Below are 5,955 nucleotides of genomic sequence, written 5' to 3' on the forward strand. Positions count from 1 at the left end.
AATTGAGTGTCACGCCTAAACCAAATGACTTATGCACACACTTCAACATGTATTTTGTTCAGGATGACCTCCTGAAGCCTAAATGAGCATTAATTTGACCACACAACTCATTCCTATGAAGATACATTCAAACTCACAAAACGTGCTCAGTTCGGGCTGAAAATGCATTTAAAGCAATAAAAACTCAAATTGAGTGTCACACCTAAACCAAAGGACTTATGCACACACTTCAACATGTATTTTGTTCAGGATGACCACCTGACGCCTAAATGAGCATTAATTTGACCACACAACTCATTCCTATGAAGATACATTCAAACTCACAAAACGTGCTCAGCTCGGGCTGAAAATGCATTTAAAGCTATAAAAACTCAAATTGAGTGTCACGCCTAAACCAAAGGACTCATGCACACACTTCAACATGTATTTTGTTCAGGGTGACCACCTGAAGCCTAAATGAGCAATAATTTGACCACACAACTCATTCCTATGAAGATACATTCAAACTCAAAAAACGTGCTCAGCTCGGGCTGAAATTGCATTTAAAGCAATAAAAACTCAAATTGAGTGTCACACCTAAACCAAAGGACTTATGCACACACTTCATGTATTTTGTTCAGGATGACCTCCTGAAGCCCATATGAGCATTAATTTGACCACACAACTCATTCCTATGAAGATACATTCAAACTCACAAAACGTGCTCAGCTCGGGCTGAAAATGCATTTAAAGCAATAAAAACTCAAATTGAGTGTCACGCCTAAACCAAAGGACTTATGCACACACTTCAACATGTATTTTGTTCAGGATGACCACCTGAAGCCTAAATGAGCATTGATTTGACCACACAACTCATTCCTATGAAGATACATTCAAACTCACAAAACGTGCTCAACTCGGGCTGAAAATGCATTTAAAGCAATAAAAACTCAAATTGAGTGTCACACCTAAACCAAAGGACTTATGCACACACTTCAACATGTATTTAGTTCAGGATGACCACCTGAAGCCTAATGAGCATTAATTTGACCACACAACTCATTCCTATGAAGATACATTCAAAGTCACAAAACGTGCTCAACTCGGGCTGAAAATGCATTTAAAGCAATAAAAACTCAAATTGAGTGTCACGCCTAAACCAAAGGACTTATGCACACACTTCAACATGTATTTAGTTCAGGATGACCTCCTGAAGCCTATATGAGCATTAATTTGACCACACAACTCATTCCTATGAAGATACATTCAAAGTCACAAAACGTGCTCAGCTCGGGCTGAAACTGCATTTAAAGCAATAAAAACTCAAATTGAGTGTCACGCCTAAACCAAAGGACTTATGCACACACTTCAACATGTATTTTTTTATGGATGACCACCTGAAGCCTAAATGAGCATTAATTTGACCACACAACTCATTCCTATGAAGATACATTCAAACTCACAAAACGTGCTCAGCTCGGGCTGAAAATGCATTTAAAGCAATAAAAACTCAAATTGAGTGTCACGCCTAAACCAAAGGACTTATGCACACACTTCAACATGTATTTTGTTCAGGATGACCTCCTGAAGCCCATATGAGCATTAATTTGACCACACAACTCATTCCTATGAAGATACATTCAAACTCACAAAACGTGCTCAGCTCGGGCTGAAAATGCATTTAAAGCAATAAAAACTCAAATTGAGTGTCACGCCTAAACCAAAGGACTTATGCACACACTTCAACATGTATTTTGTTATGGATGACCACCTGAAGCCTAAATGAGCATTAATTTGACCACACAACTCATTCCTATGAAGATACATTCAAACTCACAAAACGTGCTCAGCTCGGGCTGAAAATGCATTTAAAGCAATAAAAACTCAAATTGAGTGTCACGCCTAAACCAAAGGACTTATGCACACACTTCAACATGTATTTTGTTCAGGATGACCTCCTGAAGCCTAAATGAGCAATAATTTGACCACACAACTCATTCCTATGAAGATACATTCAAAGTCAGAAAGCGCGCTCAGCTCGGGCTGAAAATGCATTTAAAGCAATAAAAACTCAAATTGAGTGTCACGCCTAAACCAAAGGACTTATGCACACACTTCAACATGTATTTTGTTCAGGATGACCACCTGAAGCCTAAATGAGCATTAATTTGACCACACAACTCATTCTATGAAGATACATTCAAAGTCACAAAACGTGCTCAACTCGGGCTGAAAATGCATTTAAAGCAATAAAAACTCAAATTGAGTGTCACGCCTAAACCAAAGGACTTATGCACACACTTCAACATGTATTTTGTTCAGGATGACCTCCTGAAGCCCATATGAGCATTAATTTGACCACACAACTCATTCCTATGAAGATACATTCAAAGTCACAAAACGTGCTCAACTCGGGCTGAAAATGCATTTAAAGCAATAAAAACTCAAATTGAATGTCACGCCTAAACCAAAGGGCTTATGGACACACTTCAACATGTATTTAGTTCAGGATGTCCTCCTGAAGCCTAAATGAGCATTAATTTGAATACACAACTCATTCCTATGAAGATACATTCAAACTCACAAAACGTGCTCAGCTCGGGCTGAAAATGCATTTAAAGCAATAAAAACTCAAAATGAGTGTCACGCCTAAACCAAAGGACTTATGCACACAATTCAACATGTATTTTGTTCAGGATGACCTCCTGAAGCCCATATGAGCATTGATTTGACCACACAACTCATTCCTATGAAGATACATTCAAACTCACAAAACGTGCTCAGCTCGGGCTGAAAATGCATTTAAAGCAATACAAACTCAAATTGAGTGTCACGCCTAAACCAAAGGACTTATGCACACACTTCAACATGTATTTTGTTATGGATGACCACCTGAAGCCTAAATGAGCATTAATTTGACCACACAACTCATTCCTATGAAGATACATTCAAACTCACAAAACGTGCTCAGCTCGGGCTGAAAATGCATTTAAAGCAATAAAAACTCAAATTGAGTGTCACGCCTAAACCAAAGGACTTATGCACACACTTCAACATGTATTTTGTTCAGGATGACCTCCTGAAGCATAAATGAGCAATAATTTGACCACACAACTCATTCCTATGAAGATACATTCAAAGTCAGAAAGCGCGCTCAGCTCGGGCTGAAAATGCATTTAAAGCAATAAAAACTCAAATTGAGTGTCACGCCTAAACCAAAGGACTTATGCACACACTTCAACATGTATTTTTTTCAGGATGACCACCTGAAGCCTAAATGAGCATTAATTTGACCACACAACTCATTCTATGAAGATACATTCAAACTCACAAAACGTGCTCAGCTCGGGCTGAAAATGCATTTAAAGCAATAAAAACTCAAAATGAGTGTCACGCCTAAACCAAAGGACTTATGCACACACTTCAACATGTATTTTGTTCAGGATGACCTCCTCAAGCCTAAATGAGCAATAATTTGACCACACAACTCATTCCTATGAAGATACATTCAAACTCAAAAAACGTGCTCAGCTCGGGCTGAAAATGCATTTAAAGCAATAAAAACTCAAATTGAGTGTCACACCTAAACCAAAGGACTTATGCACACACTTCAACATGTATTTTGTTCAGGATGACCTCCTGAAGCCCATATGAGCATTAATTTGACCACACAACTCATTCCTATGAAGATACATTCAAACTCACAAAACGTGCTCAGCTCGGGCTGAAAATGCATTTAAAGCAATAAAAACTCAAATTGAGTGTCACGCCTAAACCAAAGGACTTATGCACACACTTCAACATGTATTTAGTTCAGGATGACCACCTGAAGCCTAAATGAGCATTAATTTGACCACACAACTCATTCCTATGAAGATACATTCAAACTCACAAAACGTGCTCAGCTCAGGCTGAAACTGCATTTAAAGCAATAAAAAATCAAATTGAGTGTCACGCCTAAACCAAAGGACTTATGCACACACTTCAACATATATTTTGTTCAAGATGTCCTCTTGAAGCCTAAATATGCATTAATATGATCACACATCTCATTCCTATGAAGATACATTCAAACTCAGAACACGTGCTCAGCTCCGCCCGAAACTGCACTTAAAGCAATAAAAACTGAAATTGAGTATAGTCATGGTACCCGCGTTGAGTTATAATTAATTCAAGAACAAAGAGAAATTGAATAATTGGTTCAAGAGTACAGTTATACTGTCATATAAATGTAAAATGGTTTCAGGCCTCAGAGACAATAACGGACTTTGGTCAGTAGAGGGCAACATAGACCATAACATGAATCAAGACACATTTTGAAAACTTGTTCCACTCGGCCTGAAAATGCATTTAAAGCAATAATAACTCAAATTGAGTGTCACTCCCAAACCAAAGGACTTTTGCACACACTTCAATGTATTTAGTTCAGGATGTCCTCCTGAAGCATAAATGAGCAGTAATTTGACTACACAACTCATTCCTATGAAGATACATTCAAACTCAAAAAACGTGCTCAGCTCAGTAAAAAATGCATTTAAAGCAATAAAAACTCAAATTGAGTGTCACGCCCAAACCAAAGGACTTATGCACACACTTCAACATGTACTTAGTTCAGATGTCCTCCTGAAGCCTAAATGAGCATTAATTTGACCACACAACTCATTCCTATGAAGATACATTCAAACTCACAAAACGTGCTCAGCTCGGGCTGAAAATGCATTTAAAGCAATAAAAACTCAAATTGAGTGTCACGCCTAAACCAAAGGACTTATGCACACACTTCAACATGTATTTTGTTCAGGATGACCTCCTGAAGCCCATATGAGCATTAATTTGACTACACAACTCATTCCTATGAAGATACATTCAAACTCACAAAACGTGCTCAGCTCGGGCTGAAAATGCATTTAAAGCAATAAAAACTCAAATTGAGTGTCACGCCCAAACCAAAGGACTTATGCACACACTTGAACATGTACTTAGTTCAGATGTCCTCCTGAAGCCTAAATGAGCATTAATTTGACCACACAACTCATTCCTATGAAGATACATTCAAACTCACAAAACGTGCTCAGCTCGGGCTGAAAATGCATTTAAAGCAATAAAAACTCAAAATTAGTGTCACGCCTAAACCAAAGGACTTATGCACACACTTCAGCATGTATTTTGTTCAGGATGACCACCTGACGCCTAAATGAGCATTAATTTGACCACACAACTCATTCCTATGAAGATACATTCAAACTCACAAAACGTGCTCAGCTCGGGCTGAAAATGCATTTAAAGCAATAAAAACTCAAATTGAGTGTCACGCCTAAACCAAAGGACTCATGCACACACTTCAACATGTATTTTGTTCAGGATGACCACCTGAAGCCTAAATGAGCATTAATTTGACCACACAACTCATTCTATGAAGATACATTCAAACTCACAAAACGTGTTCAGCTCGGGCTGAAAATGCATTTAAAGCAATAAAAACTCAAATTGAGTGTCACGCCTAAACAAAAGGACTTATGCACACACTTCAACATGTATTTTGTTATGGATGACCACCTGAAGCCTAAATGAGCATTAATTTGACCACACAACTCATTCCTATGAAGATACATTCAAACTCACAAAACGTGCTCAGCTCGGGCTGAAAATGCATTTAAAGCAATAAAGATTCAAATTGAATGTCACGCCTAAACCAAAGGGCTTATGGACACACTTCAACATGTATTTAGTTCAGGATGTCCTCCTGAAGCCTAAATGAGCATTAATTTGACTACACAACTCATTCCTATGAAGATACATTCAAACTCACAAAAAGTGCTCAGCTCGGGCTGAAAATGCATTTAAAGCAATAAAAACTCAAATTGAGTGTCACGCCCAAACCAAAGGACTTATGCACACACTTCAACGTGTACTTAGTTCAGATGTCCTCCTGAAGCCTAAATGAGCATTAATTTGACCACACAACTCATTCCTATG

The sequence above is a fragment of the Hippocampus guttulatus genome, unplaced genomic scaffold, assembly GCF_054856545.1.
Source record: "Hippocampus guttulatus isolate MCC_2025c unplaced genomic scaffold, RoL_Hgut_1.0 HiC_scaffold_26, whole genome shotgun sequence".
NCBI lineage: Eukaryota > Metazoa > Chordata > Actinopteri > Syngnathiformes > Syngnathidae > Hippocampus > Hippocampus guttulatus.